Source organism: Chionomys nivalis, chromosome 18, assembly GCF_950005125.1.
Source record: "Chionomys nivalis chromosome 18, mChiNiv1.1, whole genome shotgun sequence".
In the NCBI taxonomy this organism is placed as follows: Eukaryota; Metazoa; Chordata; class Mammalia; order Rodentia; family Cricetidae; genus Chionomys; species Chionomys nivalis.
In genome coordinates this window covers 13,270,465-13,289,576 of record NC_080103.1, presented here as the reverse complement: position 1 = coordinate 13,289,576, position 19,112 = coordinate 13,270,465, and the positions used below count along the sequence as shown (strand labels likewise).

Here is a 19,112-nt window from a genome sequence, read left to right as displayed (position 1 = left end):
AGAAGACTGGAAATAATCAAACTGAGGGCTGAAATCAACAAAATAGAAACACAGAAAACAATTGAAAAAAATCAATGAAACAAAAAGCTGGTTCCTGGAGAAAATCAACAAGATTGATAAATCCCTATCCAAACTAATCAAACGGCAGAGAGAGAATTTGCAAATTAATAAGATCAGAAATGAAATGGGGGACATAAGCACAGACAGAGAGGAAATTCAGAGAATCATAAGATCTTACTACAAAAGGCTGTGTGCCACAAAACTGGAAAATGTAAAAGAAATGGACACTTTTTTAGATAAATACCATATACCAAAGTTAAACATGGACCATGTGAAAACCTAAATAGACCTGTTAGTCATGAAGAATTAGAAGCTGTTATCAAAAACCTGCCTTCCAAAAAAAGCCCAGGACCAGATGCTTTCAATGCGGAATTCTACCAGAACTTCCAAGAAGACCTAATACCTATACTCCTTAATGCATTTCACAATATAGAAACAGAAGAATCATTACCAAATTCCTTTTATGAAGCTCCAGTAACTCTGATACCAAAACCACACAAAGATTCAACCAAGAAATAGAATTACAGGTTAATCTCAGTCATGAACATCGATGCAAAAATCTTCAATAAAATACTGGCAAACTGAATCCAAGAACACATTAGGAAAATTATCCATTATGATCAAGTAGGCTTCATCCTAGAGATGCAAGGCTGGTTGAACATACGCAAATCTATCAATGTAATCCATCATATAAACAAACTGAAAGAAAAAAACCATATTATCATTTCATTAGATGCTGAAAAAGCATTTGACAAAATTCAACATCCCTTTATGATAAAAGTCTTGGAGAGATTAGGGATACAAGGGTCATACCTAAATATAATTAAAGCTATTGACAGCAAGCCGACAGCTAATATCAAATTAAATAGAGAGAAACTTAAAGCCATCCCACTAAAATCAGGAACACACCAAGGCTGACCACTCTCTCCATACCTCTTCAGTATAGTGATTGAAGTTTTAGCAATAGCAATAAGACAACATAAGGGGATCAAGGGGATTCAAATTGGAAAGGAAGAAGTTAAACTTTCATTATTTGCAGATGATATGATAGTGTACATAAGCGACCCCAAAAACTCTGCTAAAGAACTCCTACAGCTGATAAACACCTTTAGTAGCGTGGCAGTATACAAGATCAATTCGAAAAAATCAGTCGCCCTCTTATACACAAAGGATATGGAAGCAGAGAGGGAAATAAGAGAATCATCACCTTTCACGATAGCCACAAACAGTATAAAATATCTTGGGGTAACTCTAACCAAGGAAGTGAAAGATCTATTTGACAAGAACTCTAAGTCTTTGAAGAAAGAAATTGAAGAGGATACCAGAAAATGGAAGAATCTCCCTTGCTCTTGGATTGGGAGGATAAACATAGTAAAAATGGCAATTTTACCAAAGGCAATTTAAGGATTCAATGCAATCCCCATGAAGGTCCCATCAAAATTCTTCACAGATCTTGAGAGGACATTAATCAACTTTATATGGAAAAACAAAATACGCAGGATAGCCAAAACAATCTTATATAACAAAGGAACTTCTGGAGGCATTACCATCCCCGCCTTCAAACTCTATTACAGAGCTACAGTAAAGAAACAGCGTGGTACTGGCATAAAAACAGAGAAGTCGATCAATGGAATCATATAGAAGACCCTGATTTTAACTCACAAACATATGAACACCTCATTTTTGATAAAGGAGCTAAAAGTATACAATGGAAGAAAGAAAGCATCTTCAACAAATGGTGCTGGCACAACTGGATGTCAACCTGTAGAAGAATGAAAATAGACCCATATCTATCACCATGCACAAAACTCAAGTCCAAATGAATTAAAGACCTCAATATCAGTCTGAACACACTGAACCTGATAGAAGAGAAAGTGAGAAGAACTCTACAACATATGGGCACAGGAGATCGCTTCCTATGTATAACCCCAGCAGCACAGACATTACGGACAAGATTGAATAAATGGGACCTCCTGAAACTGAGAAGCTTCTGTAAAGCAAAGAACACTGTCACTAAGACAAAAAGGCAGCCTACTGACTGGGAGAAGATCTTCACCAACCCCGCAACAGACAAAGGTCTGATCTCCAAAATATATAAAGAACTCAAGAAACTAGACTTTAAAAGGATAATTAACCCAATTAAAAAATGGGGCACTGAACTGAACAGAGAATTCTCAACTGAAGAAGTTCAAATGGCCAAAAGATACTTAAGGTCATGCTCAACCTCCTTAGCGATAAGAGAAATGCAAATCAAAACAACTTTGAGATATCATTTTACACCTGTCAGAATGGCTAAAATCAAAAACACCAATGATAGCCTTTGCTGGAGAGGTTGTGGAGAAAGGGGTACCCTCATCCATTGCTGGTGGGAATGCAAACTTGTGCAAACATTTTGGAAATCAGTATCGCGGTTTCTCAGAAAAATTGAGATCAACCTACCCCTGGGCCCAGCAATACCACTCTTGGGAATATACCCAAGAGATGCCCTATCATATGACAAAAGCATTTGTTCAACTATGTTCATAGCAGCATTATTTGTAATAGCCAGAACCTGGAAGCAACCTAAATGTTCTTCAATGGAAGAATGGATGAAGAAAGTGTGGAATATATACATGTTAGAGTACTACTCTGCAGTAAAAAACAATGACTTCTCAAATTTTGCATGCAAATGGATGGAAAAAGAAAATACTATCCTGAGTGAGGTAACCCAGGCCAAAAAAGAAGATCATAGGATCTACGCACTCATAATTGGTTTCTATCCATGCCTAGGGGCCACTGACTCTATAATTTGTGATCCTAAAGAAGCTAAATAAGAGAGTGAACCCAAGGAAAAACATATAGTTATCTTCCTGGCTATGGGAAGTAGACAAGATTGCCGGGCAAAAAATTGGAATCTTGGTGGGGGAGGTGGGACGGGGGTAAGGGGAAATGGGGAGAGAAGAGTGAGAAGGAGAGGATGGGGGGGGAACTTGGGGAAACGGGATGATTGGGGATAGAGGAAGGTTGGATATGGGAGCAGGGAAGCACATATCTTAGTTAAGGGAGCCACCTAAGGGTTGGCAAGAGACTTGAACCTGGAGTGGCTTCCAGGTGCCCAGAGCAATGTCCTCAGTTAGTTCCTTGGGCAGCTGAGGATAGGGAACCTGAAATGACCCTATCCTATAGCCATACTGATGAATATTTTGCTTATCACCATAGAACCTTCATCTAGCGATAGATGGAGATAGAGACAGAGACCCACACTGGAGCACCGGACTGAGCTCCCAAGGTCCCAATGAGGAGAAGAAGTAGGGAGAACATGAGCAAGGAAGTCAGGACCACGAGGGGTGCACCCACCCACTGAGACAGAGGGAATGATCTATTGGGAGCTCACCAAGGCCAGCTGGACTGTGACTGAAAAAGCATGGGATAAAACCGGACTCTCTAACATAGCGGACAATGAGAGCTGATGAGAGGCCAAGGACAATGGCACGGGGTTTTGATCCTACTTCATATTCTGGCTTTGTGGGAGCCTAGACAGTTTGAATGTTCACCTTCCTAGGCCTGGATGGAGGGGGGAGGACCTTGGACTTTCCACAGGGCAGGGAACCCAGACTGCTCTTCAGACTGGAGAGGGAGGAGAAGAGGAGTAGGGGGAGGGGGAGAGGGGTGGGAGGAGGGGGAGGGAAATGGGAGGCTGGGAGGAGGCAGAAAAATTTTTTTTCAATAAAAAAAAAAAAGAAAGTGAACCCAAAGAAAAACACATACTCATCCGCCTGGATAGAGGAAGTAGACAAGATTGCCGCGCAAAAACTACGAACTTGCCGGTAAGGTGGCATGGGGCTAAGGGGAAAAGGGGTGAGAAACGTAAGAAGGGGAGGATTGGGGGAGCTTGGGAGAATGGGATGCTTGGGATATAAGAAGGGTGGATATGGAAGCAGAGAAATATATATCCTAATTAAGGGAGCCATCTTAGGGTTGGCAAGAGACTTGACTCTAGAGGGGCTCACAGGTATCCAGGGAGATGTCCTTGGGCAACTGAGGAGAAGGAACCTGAAATGACCCTATCCTATACTGATGAATATCTTGCATATCACTTTAGAAACTTCATCTGGCGATGGATCGAGATAGACACAGAGACCCAATTTGGAGCAACGGACTGAGCTCTTAAGGTCCAAATGAGGAGCAGAAGGAGGGAAAACACAAGCAAGGAAGTCAGGACCATGAGGGGTGCACCCACCCACTGTGACAGTGGAACTGATCTATGGGGAACCCACCAAGGCCAGCTGGACTGGGACTGAATAAGCATGGGATGAAACCTTACTCTTTGAAGATGGCGGACAATGAAGGCTGATGAGAAGCGAAGGACAATGGCAATAAGTTTCCATCCTAATACATGAACTGGCTTTGTGGGAGCCTAGCCTGTTTGGATGCTCACCTTCCTGGACCTAGATAGAAGTGAGAGGACTTTGGTCTTCCCACAGTGCAGGGAATTTGGACTGCACTTCAATATCAAGAGGGAGGGGGAATGGAGTGGGGGGAGGAGAAGAGGATTGGGGATAGGGAGAGGGGAGTGGGGGAGGGGGCAATATATGGGAGGAGGGGGATGGAAATGGGAAATGGGGAAAAGGAGGAAATTTTAATTACAAGAAAAAAAAAGAGTTAGCTAGTAAGAAGCCTGATCTTTTGACTAAGTATTTGTAATTAATATTAAACCTCTGAGTGGTTACTTGGGAGCAGCATGCAGGACAGAGACTTCTGCGAGCAGCAGGGTTTGTACATGGGTTGATATTTAACTTTTTCCTCTGGCAGTGTACAGAGTGTTTTCCAGTATTAACACAGTATTCAGGAAGAGCCAAGACTCTATGCAGGCACCAGCTCAACCTCTCCATGTTTAGTGAGCTATGAAAGTGCTGTCTTCAGCAATAAGACCTTACCATCAGTTTGTGGAGAGCAACCAACAGTCTTGTCAATAGCCAGGGTTGTTTATAAATTGCCATGGGGCTCCTGTGGCCAACAACCATACTAGATTATAGGTAAACCATTTCCAGTCTGGTGGTTTCATTTGGTGGTGAGAAATGTCTAGTTGGGGATTTGAGTCCCCTGCTAGTGGTGATTCCAATTTAGAATTATTTTATGTATGTTATATTTTAAGAAGTATCCACACAACCCCTCAAGTGGCACTGTAGTTTTAGCTATGCTACTCAGTATTCCTTCCCTTGTCTCTTTCCTCCCCTCCGCACTTGATTATCCCTTTCTCTACCCCTCCCCAATCATCCATAACTATCTGTTTTATTTCCCCTTCCCAGGGAGCTCCTTCCCTCATCCCTAGTTCCTGATCTATACCTAACCTCTGTGGTTATAGGGATCATAGCCTGCTTACCAAATATTTAACAGCTAATGTATAAACAAGTTCCATATTTATCTTTTGGAGTCTGGGTTACCTCACTCAGAAAAATTTTGTTTCTAGTTTTATGCATTTACCAGCAAACATTTTTATTTACATTGAGTTGGGCTGGATCTGGGAAAAGCTAAGGGGACGGAGTTGCAGGTGGATAGGATCAAAATGCACTCTATGAAATTTCAAAGGTCAATAAAATAGTTTTAAAAAGAGTTTAAACCTTATGAATTGCATGTGTGACAATAACATAACAAATTAAAATTACCTGCCAATGAAACTGTGGAGTAGTTGTAGGCCCATATTTCTATATGGTGTGGCAGCCAGATTCTAAAGCCATGTAACCCACCTGAGGATGGTCACTAGCCTACCAGACAGGCCATCACAACCTAACGAAAAAATAGGACATTGTTGCTCTGTTGATGGCAAGAGGGTGGCCCTTTGTTCCCAGTCACCCAGCTATCTTACACCCGAAATAATCACACAGAAACTGTATTCATTAAAATCACTGCCTGGCCCATTATCTCTAACCCTTATTGGCTAACTCTCACATATTGATTTAAACTATTTCTAATAATCTGTATATATCACCACAAGGTCGTGGCTTACTGGGAAAGATTCAGCATGTCTGACCTGGTGGCTCCATGATGGCTCTCTCTGTCTCTCTGCTTTCTTCCTCCCAGAATTCAGTTCTGTCTTTTCCGCCTACCTAAGTTCTGCCCTCTTAGGTCAAGCAGTTTCTTTATTAATTAACCAATGAAAGTGACACATAAACACAAAGGCCTCCTACAGCTGGTGCTCTTGTAGAACACAGTTTTATCTGGTCCGGGGAGGTGGATCATGAGCACACATGGTAGGACCTGAAAAATGGTGAACTATGCCTGGGCAGAGAAAGCCAGAGGAAACTCTGGTGGAGGTCCATAGCCATCCTGACAAGCAAATTGGTCATCTGACCTTGGTATAGGGCTAAAAGACATATCAAACCAATGGCGCAGGACAATTCTGTATCCTGTCAATTATATTTTAAATAAATGCTGATTGGCCAGTAGCCAGGCAGGAAGTATGGGCAGGACAACCCGACAGGAATTAGAGGCAGTGAAATGAGAACAGGAGTATTCCGGGAAGAAGGAAGCTCTCTCTGCAAACCTGGTCAGACACCAAAAATGCAGAATCAGACTTGCCCTGTTGAAAAAGTTACCAAGCCATGTGGCTAACATAGATAAGAATAATGAGTTAATATAAGTTATAAGAGCTAATACAAAGCCTGAGCTAATGGGCTAATCAGTTTTATAACTTATGTAGATCTTCTTTTATAACTTATGGGACCTAACGACTGTGGGAACCAGACAAGACAGAAACCCCAACAAGCAGGCCCTCATGTTACATTGCTCCTTCTTTATTATTTGGAGGATGCCTAATATAATGGCTAATTCAAACCTATGTGACAGCTAGCATACACAGTAGACATGTAGCTGTGGATGTGATTGAAAGTCATTCACCTGGTTACCTAGGAGACAGAATGCTAATGCATTTCCCCTACATTAAGTTTTGGTATTAAAAACTGGAGAATAAACTAGAGAAATTCGTCAGGACATGAACCTAGGACTTCATGAGGGACCACTGAGAATCTCCCTCCTGATAAAGCCATGTGAGTTGTATCTTTATTTCCATGCCTCCACGCAGGTCCAGAGAGTGATAGTTTATGTTGGGGTCTAGTTGAAAGAAATAATTGAAGTCCGAGCTAGCATCAAACCCTGGCATAATGGGACCCAGACATGAGGCTGATCTGCAAACTCCAAAAACACCAAGAACAAGTGATGAGACATGAGGAGTCCATAAAAAAAATGGTGGATATGTGAGCACTCAGAAATAGAGGTCAGAATTGAAAGGAATGTAGAAAAGTTGGACAAAATTTAAATCAGGAGGAAAAAAATTGTAAAAAAGTTATATAAATGGGATAAGGATAAAGTATTCAGTTATATATGTTGATATCTAAAGAGAGTTATAAGAGTAGAGCAGAAACAATGGCAGAGACATTAGATCTATAAGCATGATAGATGCAGAATTGCAACTTTTATCACTTGCTAAATGTGTAGGAGGTCCTTCTGTATTTGTATTGCTTTCATTGGTTGAATAAAGAAACTGCCTTGGCCTTTTGATAGGGTGAAACTTAGATAGGCAGGGAGGACTGAACTGAATTCTGGGAGGAAGAAGGCAGAGACAGGCAGACAACATGAATCTCCGGCCTTAGATGGACATAGGTTAGAATCTTGCTGTAAGCCACAGTCACGTGGTTCTACACAGATTATTATAAATGGGTTAATCAAGATGTGAGAGTTAACCAATAGGAGGTTAGAGCTAATGGACCAGGCAGTAATTTAATTAAAATAATTTCTGTGTGGTTTTTTGGGGGGTTAAGCTAGCAGGGTGGTGGGATGCAGCCTGCTGGCCTCATACTACATAAACGGGTAGAAAAAGTGAGGTAACATGAATTTTGGCCCAAAAGAATCACCAGGTTACTGCTGAGATTGAAGAGCCATGAGTGCACAGTAGCCAGATAATCTAACACACTTGTGGGGGTAGGGAGCAAGCAGGAGATAAGAGTAAGTTTAGAGAACAAATTTAACCTCACATAGTCAGGACCCCAGAGTCATTCAATAGAACAGAGGAGAGGATTCAGAAATTCTTCTAATTTTATGATTTACAAGTTAAAATAAAAAGGATAGTTAAAAATCCACCCACCAGAGCTTGAAAAGGCTGGCAGGTGGAGAGAGCCTGTGTCCTACCCCCTCCAGTGAGGAGGAGCTTCAACTGGAAACTGAAAGACAGGTTTGAAATAAGGTAGCCTCTGAGAATTGCAGCTTCAGGTCAATTAGGTATAAATAAAAAGGTTAAAGATGATTGTTTTCCATTTCACAATTTTGCTTCTTTGTAAAAAGTCTGCTATTTATAGGCATGTGAATTCATATCCAAGGTAGATTGATTTCAGTACTGTGGATCTGTAGTAAAGTTTTAAAGGCAGAGATTGTGATGCTTTCAGAAGTTCCTTGTTTATATAGCATTTTAACAATGTTTAGGCTGTCCTGAGTTTTTATTTTTTCTTATGAAGTTGAGAATTTTTCTTTCAAAGTCTGTGAAGAATTTTGTTGCCCCGGATACTGCCTCTCTCTTCCTATCCGAACCAGCTTGCATCCAGAACCCCCCCTCTGCCTCCCTCCCCTCTTTGGCCACATAACATCACCCAGCTCAGCCTGTTTGGGCGGTGAGACCAAATCGTGAGGGCAAGCAGGTGGGCAGTAGTTCCTTTGTCTCAACATCCTGCCTGAAGCCAGAAAGGTAGGCCCTTTGTTTATGAGCTACCCAACCAGCAGAGAGACCTGATCTCTGCACCAGGAAAGCCATACTGGGTGAGTGAATTTCTGACCTGTGGCAGCAGCCTGGGACACGGAACTCAGACATTCTTCATCCCCCCTCTTCTTCCTGGTCTTCCTGTAGGGGCTATAATCCCTGGATACTGCCTCCCTCTTCCTATCTGAACCAGCTTGCATCCAGAACCCCCCCTGCCTCCCTCCCCTCTTAGGCCACATAACATCACCCAGCTCAGCCTGTTTGGGCGCTGGTACCGAATGGTGAGGGCAAGTGGGTGGGGTTTAGTTCCCTTGTCTCAATAGCTGCTTGAAGCAAGCAAGCTAGGCCCTTTGTTTATAAGATCCTCAACCAGCACAGAGATCTAATCTAGGCACCAGGAGAGCCATTACTGGGGAGTGCCATTACTGGGAAGGTACATCAGTGGGCAAGGAGACCTGATCCAGTAAAAGAAGATCCATAGGGGAGCATTCAGAGGAAGAGATGGGCAGGCGCCAATGCAAGAATTACCCAACAAGCTGAAAAACAACATGAAAACACCAGAACCAGCGACCTTACAACATGAGGACATGAACATATTAATCAAGAAGAAGTTGAAAAAATTGACTTTATGAAAGTGAAGAGGTCCTTAATCAGCATGTAAAAAACGCCCTTATAGAAAGGGATGAGAAGTATAAGAGAAAATTTTATGAATTGAGTAAATGAGTGAATGATACCCTATGAAACCAAGGAAAAACAATCAAACAGATAATGGAAACAGTTCAAGACTTGAAGAATGAAATGGAGGGAAGGACGAAAACAGAAACAGAGGGCCGGCTGGACATGGAAAAACTCGGTAAATAAATAGAGACTACAGAAACAAGCGTAACCAACCAAATACAATAGATAGAAGAAAGAGTCTCAGATTCTGAAGATACCATAGAGAAAATAAACGCACTGATCAAAGAAAAGAGCAAAATCAACAAACTCTCATCACTAAACATTCAGGAAATCTGGGACACAATAAAAAGACCAAACGTAAGAATAATAGGGATAGAAGAAGGAGAAGAAGTACAGCTCAATGGTCCAGAAAATATATTTAATAAAATTATAGAAGAAAACTTTCCCAACCTTAAGAAAGATATTCCTTTGACGGTCCAAGAAGCATACAGAACACCGAGTAGAATGGATAAAAAAAAAAAAACCCACCTCGCCATATAATAATCAAAACAGAAAACATACAGAATAAAGAAAGAATATTAAGAGCTGCAAAGGAAAAAGCCAAGTTACTTATAAAGGTAAACCTATCGTACTTATACCTGACTTCTCTATGGAAACCATGAAAGCCAGAAGGTCCTGGATAGATGTACTGCAGAAACTAAGAGATCATGGATGCAAGCCCAGACTACTATACCCAACCCAACTTTCATTTACTATAAATGGAGTAAACAAAATTTTCCAGGATAAAGACAAATTTAAAAAACACGTAGCCACAAAACCAGCCTTCCGGAAAGTAATTGAAGGAAAATCAGTACCCAAGGAGTCCAACAAAGCCCACAATAACTCAGACATCTAATGACCCTTCACCAGCACAACTCGAAAAACGAAAATACACAAACTCTACTACAAGAAAGAAAGAAAGAAAGAAAGAAAGAAAGAAAGAAAGAAAGAAAGAAAGAAAAAATGACCGGAGTTAGCAACCACTGGTCATTAATATCACTTAATATCAATGGACTCAACTCACCTATATAAAAAGGCACAGGCTATGAGATTGAATACGAAAACAGGATCCAACATTCTGCTGTTTACAAGAAACACACCTCCACCACAAAGACAGAAATCTACTCAGAGTAAAGAGCTGGGAAAAGGTTTATCAAGCAAATAAACCTAAGAAACAAGCAGGTGTGGCCATAGTAATTTCTAACAAAGTTGACTTCAATTAAAATCAATCAGAAGAGATGGAGAGGGATATTTTTTACTCATAACAGGAACAATTCATCAGGACAAAGTCTCAATCTTGACTATCTATGCCCCTAATACAAAAGCACCCACTTATGTAAAAGAAACATTTCTAAAACTCAAGGCAGCTGTCAAACCACACACACTAATAGTAGGAGATTTCAACACTCCTCTCTCACCAATGGACAGGTCAATAAGACAGAAACCTAACAGAGAAATAAGAAGATTAAGGGAGGTAATGAATCAAATGGACTTAACACACATCTATAGAACATTCAAACAAATAGAAAAGAATATACCCTCTTCTCTGCAGCTCATGGAACCTTCACGAAAATTGACACATACTCGGTAACAAAGCAAACTTCCACAGTGACAAAAAAATATTAGTAACCACATGTGTCTTATCAGATCATCATAGATTAAAGTTAGAATTCAACAACAATGCTAAGCCCAGTAAGCCTACGAACTCATGGAAACTGGACAGTCAACTACTGAACCACACCTGGATCAAGGAAGAAATAAAGAAATAAATTAAAGTCTTTCTTGAATTCAATGAAAACAAAGACTCACCATATTCAAACGTATGGGACACTATGAGAGCAGTGCTAAGAGGAAAGTTCATATCACTAAGTGCCCACTTTAAAAAAAAAAACAGGCAACAATTTTTTAATTACCAAAAAAAAAAATGTAGTCTCTGGCAAGGACAGGTGAGAATGCCTACACTGCTGTGCCACACACAGTTTTATAGAGGTAATTGCACAGTGAGATGGACATTATAATGCTGGAACTGTGGGCATGACAGAAATTGTCACAAGCACCATGCCTAGTGACCCGACAAAAGTCGCTGAGCTGTGTGGAGATATTACACTTTCTATGACTGAGGCTACCTTGTCTTCAACACTGGAGATTCCCTCTTCCGTGTTTTGTGCTCTGAGGGTTTAGTTTCACTTTCCAAGGTTTTCATTTCCAGTTTTATCTCTGTTTGGCTTTGCTTTAGCAACTCCATCTCAACTTTCATGTCTTGAACTGTTTTCATCATGTCCTTGACTTTTCCTTTGTATTTTCATAGACTTTGATGATATTTTTTCATGTCCTGTTTAAGGTCCTTGAACATATTCATAACCGCTGCTTTGAAGTCCTTGTGTTTTCACACTGGTGCCTAGGCCTCTGGGTTGTGATGACTGACGTGATTTTAGATGTTGATTTCGGGTCTTTGTTGTGGGGGTACTTTGTTGTTTGGTTTCTGTTGGCCTCTCTTGACTTTAGGAGGGGGTGGAGGCTGTGGGTTGCCTGGTAGACAGTGCTTCTGCAGGTTGGTGGGTGGCAAAGGGTAATAGAGGTGGGCTAGGTAAAATGCCTGAGGTGGCTCCATTAAAGACCCAAAGGGTTCCTGACTACATAAAGAGTTGGGGAGCTCAGGGTTTTGTAGGTGTGGTGAAAAGTGGGCCTTCTGCATTAGGTTGAACTAAGGCAATGAGTAATCTGAAGAGACAGGCTTGATGGGCTGGGCAACCCTGGGTCTGCAGTAAGAGCTGGAGTCTCTGATGAGTGGAGCTGAGGTGGGAGGTGGGGACCTGTGAGCAGGCTGTCACAGGTGAGAGGGTGAGAGGTGATAGGGGACAGATCATAAATGAGGACAGTGACAGTGGAACTGACCTATGGGGAGCTCACCAAGGCCAGCTGGACTGGGACTGAATAAGCATGGGATGAAACCAGACTCTCTGAAAATGGCAGACAGTGAAGGCTGATGAGAAGCCAAAGACAATGGCACTATGTTTCGATCCTAATACATGAACTGGCTTTGTGGGAGCCTAGCTTGTTTGGATGCTTGTCGTGGCCCTCCTCGACCAGCAAGGAGGACGCGCAACACCGGAGCTCTTCTTGCTAAGCAGTTTATTCCAGGACTTTATTCACAGCAATCTTTTCCCTTCTCTCTCTCTCCCTCTCTCCCAGCCCTTAAGTAGGCCTGGGCCGCCAACCTCAGATTGCCAGGTGGGCATTGCCCATAGGTCCACGCATATGCAAGCAGCTGACAGTCATTGCATGATAATAGCATAAGTCAGGCTTTAGCCATAGGAGTTGATTATCACAGAGAGCACTCGCTTCCGGGATCGCGGAGGGCGGGAGCCAGCACCATCAGGTGAGACTCCACGCAGCTCTCTACATTGCCATCAGGTGTGGCTTCATGCAGCTCGCTACAGATGCTCACCTTCCTGGACCTAGATAGAAGTGGGAGGATCTTGGACTTCCCGCAGGGCAGGGAATTTGGACTGCTCTTCAGTATGGAGAGGGAGGGGAAATGGAGTGGGAGGAAGGGGAGAGGAGTGGGGAGATGGGGGGGAGGGGGCAATGTATGGGAGGAGGAGGAGGGAAATGGGAAACAGGGAGGAGGTGGAAATTTTAATTAAAAAAGAATTAAATAAAAAAATTTAAAAAAATGTTGCCTGGTTGTTTTGGTGCACGCTTTTAATCCAGCATTCGGTAGGCAGAGATAGGCGGATCTCTGAGTTCTAGGCTAACCTGGTCTACCCAGTGAGTTTCAAACAAGCTCCTACAAATAGAAACTCTGTCTCAGAAAAAAAAGGAAAGAAGGAAGGAAGGAAGGAAGGAAGGAAGAAAGAAAGAAAGAAAGAAAGAAAGAAAGAAAGAAAGAAAGAAAGAAAGAAAGGAGAAAAACTGCTTCCCAATGACAAAAGGACAAATTGTCATTTTTTAAACTGTATTGACAAAGCAAAGACTAGAAATACTTTGTTGTTTTCTGAATCAAAGTACTTTGTCAGAATTGTGTTTGTTTGTGTGTCTATGTATGTGTGTGCACAATCAGAGACAGAGAGAGAGAGAGAGAGAGAGAGAGAGAGAGAGAGAGAGAGAGAGAGAGAATGAAAGAGAGAGAGAGAGAGAACTGTAAAGGCTGGAAGGCCAGAATCCATGATGAGCAGATAGCACATTTCACCATTTCCTATTTTATTGCTCATGAGCCCAGGCCCCTGCTGATTCAGGAACAGCAAAGAATACAGCAGGGAGCTGGGAGCTGGGATTAGGGTGGAAAGGAAAAGGAATCATGTGGACTCTTTGGTTGATTTCATAACCCTGACAATGTGTTGTCTGTGCTTAGGTACCCAGAAGCTTTCTAGGCCTGTCTTCAGGATAGTGTGCCAGCCTTCATCTACACCAGCTTGGTTGATATTGCAGGGCCCAACTCCTACAAGGAGATCGTCCTGAATGGCCATGAGCAAGAACAACGAGAAAATAAATGGTCTGATCCATACCCATACAGCAAAAAGATGGCTGAGAAGGCAGTGCTGGCAGCCGATTGGTGCACCCTTAAAGATGGTGGCACTTTGCATACTTGTTCCTTAAGACCCATATACATTTATGGGGAGGGAATCTCATTCCTTTCTAGGGCAATGATAAGGGTCCTCAAAAATAATGTTATTCTGTACATTACTGTCAAATTCTCCACAGTCAACCCAGTGTACATGGGCTATGCAGCCTGAGCACACATTTGCCAGGAGCCACCAAGAAGTCACCAAACATTCAAGGACAGTTCTACTACATCTCACATGACACTCCTCACCAAGGCAGTGATGATTTAAATTACACTCTGAGCAAGGACTGGGACCTCTGCCTCGATTCCAGTTTGAGCCCTCCTCTATCCCTGCTGTACCAGCTTGTAGTGAGGAGCAGCGGGCCACTTCCTTCCACCCAGCTCCAGCCACCTGCCTAGCGTATGCCCTGATATAACAACACACAAATTGTATTCATTTAAACACTGCTTGGCCCATTACTTCTAGCCTCTTATTGGCTAGTTCTCACATCTTGATTAACCCATTTCTAATAATCTGTGTAGCACCACGAGGTGCTGTCTTACCGGGAAAGTTTCAGCATGTGTGACCTGGCAGCTGGCTCCATTGCATCTGACCTGGAGAGGAGGGGAATGGCGTCTGTCTGAGGCGTCTTACCTCACTGCCTTCTTCCTCCCAACATTCTGTTCTGTCTTCCCCTCCTACCTATGATCTGACCTATCAGGCCAAGAAGTTTTCTTTATTAATCAACCAATGAAACAACAGAGAGATAAAGACCCTTCTACATCACCAGCTCCTGTTCTTAGCTGACTTTCCTTGGAAAGGAGTCAACATAGTTCATCAGGGAAACTGTTTTGAAAGCCTTCATGTTCCCTCTGAATCCTGTAGTCTATGCTGGTTAGTCAGAGGAACAGCACAGTCCCGGATTATGGGTTGCTGCTTCCTGATAGAACCCCCTTAAGTTTCCTGGCTTCCATCCCCTACCCAGTCCCACATGTGATACTCTACAGAATCAAGAGAAATCTTGAGGAACACCTGGGATGCCACATTTGCCTTAACAAATGATCCTAGTCAGAAGATGGAGAAGCAGAGATGTTCTCAGCCTCTATTTCAGCTGTACAGGACTATCCTCTTAGCCAAACAACAGCCATCTTAGCAAGATGCACTGTGCCTAAATGCAGATCATCCCAGTTGGACTAGTCAATCATTGACATGGCTTTGCAGAAGAAGGGGCAGGAAGGATCGTGGGTCCCACATCTAAGTGTCCAGTCACTCCATACCTCTTACTGTATGCAATTCTACTCTAATTGCATGTGGCCTCAGGGAAGGGCTAGAGTAGATAGGACTAGAGAGAGGAGAGTTCTGTCTCTTCGGTTATGAGAAAAGTTGTTACATGATCCCAGGTATGTCCAGACTTTCTAGTGTAGCCTTCTGCAGGAAGCATCTACACTCCTGTAAGTAATCACGTCTTTGTCCTGTTCGTTAACACATTTGCACAGACAGAACACAGATGAAAACAAATGTGGAAGTCATAATTGGAAGTCTGTAAAGTTTTAAAAAAACAACTCCAAAAGTACCACTGAGTTTGTTTTGTATTGGCCAACTACTGGTGGACATGAGACTTGCCCTTCAGTGTGCTTTGTATACCCAGAGAGACTCCAAAGAACAATTTTTTTCTTTGTGATCCATTATTAATTGGAGATAGCTTCTGGTTTAGGGAAGGGGTCTCTGTCTGCTTCCACTCCCAGAACGAATGCTCCATCAGGATTACACCAGCGCACCCCTGTGGCTACTGCATAGTGTCTACCAATTCGCATGTGTGTGAGTTCTGCCTGTCTAGAAGGCCTTGTGTCCCTGATGTCTTCCGTTCTATCTGGCTCTTAACATCTTTCCACTTTCTCTTTTTCTGCAGGGTTCCCTGAGTCCTGAAGGGAGGGACTAGTTGAAAGGAACCCATTTAGGATTGAGTGTTCCAAGGTCTCTCACTCTTTTGTTTCATGTGCAGCTGTGGATCTCTGTATTCATTTGCATCCACTGCAGGATGTAGCTTCCCTGATGATGGCTTAGCAAGGTACTGATCTATGAGCATAGCAGATGTCATTAGGACTCACTTTATTGCCACATTTCATTAACAGAAGAATATTTGGTTTCTCCTAGGTCCCTGGCCTATCTAGCCTCAGGTTCTTGGGCATTTCTGTGGTATCAGGCATGGGTTCTATCTCACAAAGCAGGCTTCCACTGTTGAGTAAAGGGTGCTGTGAAACCATCTTCGTACAATGCAAATATGCATTGCTCTCATTGTAAGTGAAAAGCTGATTGGTAAGTAGCTGGGCAGGAAGAGATTGATGGGACAACCTAACATAGAGAGAAAGATGAGAAGAGGAAGGACGGAGTCTGGGGTTGTGAGCAGATGCAGAGAGAAGCAAGATGGACATGCTGTACTGAGAAAAGTTACCAAGTCATATGGAAAAGCATACTATAGTGTGAATCAACTAGAGTCTGATAAAGGGTCTCAAGAATAGATTTAGGTATAAAAGAGGGATAAACCCTTACTGATACTGAATGGGTTAGATGCCGCCACTGATCCAGCTCCTTAGAACAGTCGTTCTGCACAGGGGTGAAGAATACCAACTACAAGGTGCTTGCTCTGCTCCAAACTCCCAAGAGAGTGTGAGAACAAGAAAGCCAGATACCCTTTCTCTCAACCTATAAATTATCACATAGGCAGACAAGACCACACCCTAGGGCTTGTTGCCCCAAAAGTTATTGGCTAAATGGATCAAACTCCCACAATAGCATAGGTAGAAATATCGGTTAATTTAAATGTAAGAGTTAGCTAGTAAGAAGCCTGATCTTTTGACCAAATATTTGTAATTAATATTAAACCTCTGAATGGTTACTTGGGAGCAGCATGCAGGACAAAGACTTCTGCCAGCAGCAGGGTTTGTACATGGGTTGATATTTAACTTTTTCCTCTGGCAGTGTACAGAGTGTTTTCCAGTATTAACACAGTATTCAGTAAGAGAAAAGACTATGCAGGCACCAGCTCAACTTCTCCATGTTTAGTGAGCTATGAAAGTGCTGTCTTCAGCAATAAGACCTTACCATCAGTTTGTGGAGAGCAAACAACAGTCTTGCCAATAGCCAGGGTTATTTATAGATTGCCATGGGGCTCCAGTGGCCAACAACCAAACTAGATTATAGGTAAACCATTTCCAGTCTGGTGGTTTCATTTGGTGGTGAGAGATGTCTAGTTGGGGTTTTGAGTCCCCTGCTAGTGGTGATTCCAATTTAGAATTATTTTATGTATGTTATATTTTAAGAAGTATCCACACAACCCCTGAAAAGGCACTCTAGTTTTAGCTATGCTGCCCAGTATTCCTTTCCTTGTCTCTTTCCTCCCCTCCGCAGTTGATTATCCCTTTCTCTAACCATCCCCACTCATCCATAACTATCTACTCTATTTCCCCTTACCAGGGAGCTCCTTCCCTCATCCCTAGTTCCTGATCTATACCTGACCTCTGTGGTTATAGGGATCATAGCCTGCTTACCAAATATGTAACAGCTAATGTATAAACAAGTGATGGAGGAGTTACTTTCATTTAATAAAGAAACTGCCTTGGCCCATTTATAGGCCAGCCCTTAGGTGGGTGGAGTAAACAGATAGAATGCTGGGAGAAAGAAGCTGAGTCAGGAGTCGCCATGATTCTCCCACTCCAGACAGACGCAGGTTAAGATCTCCCTGGTAAGCCACCAGATCGTGGTGCTACACAGAATATTAGAAATGGGTTAATCTAGATATGAGAGCTAGCCAGTAAGAGGCTGGAGCTAATGGGCCAGGCAGTGTTTAAAAGAATACAGTTTCCGTGTAATTATTTGGGGGCATAAGCTAAGCCATGCGGGCGGCTGGGTGCCGGGGACACAGCCCTGCCGCACATATTACAACAGAGTGGCACCCAGCGTGATAATGAACTCCACGTCAAACCTGAGAGGGCTTGAAAAGGAGAGAGAGAGAATTTAAGACGCTTTTTGCTGTTTCTGGGTTGCGTGCCGCAAAGAAATTGTCCTGACTCAGCAGCAGGAAAAAACTGGCTGTTTTAAAATGCCGGCTTTCTGGGCTGTGCCGCCATTGTGATCTCTGTCTGGCTCCTGCAGGAGACAGATTTTTTTGAATGGAGCATTTGGAGTGAAGTGCTATGGCTTGCTTGATGGCAATGTGGACTGCTGTGTGCCTGGAACTGTGTGTGACTCAGGGGCACCAAAAGGTTCTGATGCAGGAGCAGCTCAGCTCCACCATGCTGAACTGTGCTGGTCTCAGGCAGGAACTACCGTAATTACCATAACAACAGGGCAGTTAAGGTTTAGACTGAGAAGGACATAGGTGGTACCGTATTACTTGTACATGGTGCAACTTAAGTTTTTAAGAAGTGCTTAACATTTTAAGAAATGCTCCTGGATAGTAAAAAAATTACAGATTCACAATAGAACTGATTCAGACACTGTTGGATGAATGTACGAAGGCTTGAGAGAGAGAAATATATATATATAAAAATAAAGTTAATGTCGTAAAAAAAGGTTAAAGTCTTTAAAGAGACAGAGTACATATAGTTGTAGATTAAAAGAAATAAAGAAAAATAAGCCACGTAAAAATGGAAAATTCACAGAGAGTCTGGATTCTTTGTATTATTGTGTTTTCTTTAAAATTTTTGACTGTAAAGGAGCTAAGTGCAGAGAGACATTTCATTATATGGGCTGCCAAGCTAAACCAGAATGGATATAAGGGTATTATGATTTCAGAATATGGGTCTAAGGATATGATGCTTTGGAGAGGGTCTTCTTTTGTTTTCACAGAGGATGAGACTCTGTGGATTGCATCTATCCCGATATGGTATGATAGACCACGCCCTCCTGAAAGGTTGCTGTGAACACCTTCAGAAAATTACTTCACTCAACTGCCGACTGAGATGACCCTGACACACAGGTTACACCATGAAAGATCTGAATACAGCGCCCCCATTCAGCAGGAAGCAGTTTGGAGAGAAAAAAAATGCGCCCATATTCCCAAA

General features: G+C 42.5%; 1 pseudogene; it reads left to right on the top strand.

Annotated features, from left to right (window-relative positions):
- The first annotated feature begins 11,536 nt into the window (after window positions 1–11,536).
- LOC130889995 (3 beta-hydroxysteroid dehydrogenase/Delta 5-->4-isomerase type 2-like) lies at window positions 11,537–14,468 on the top strand (annotated as a pseudogene).
- The last annotated feature ends 4,644 nt before the right edge of the window (window positions 14,469–19,112 follow it).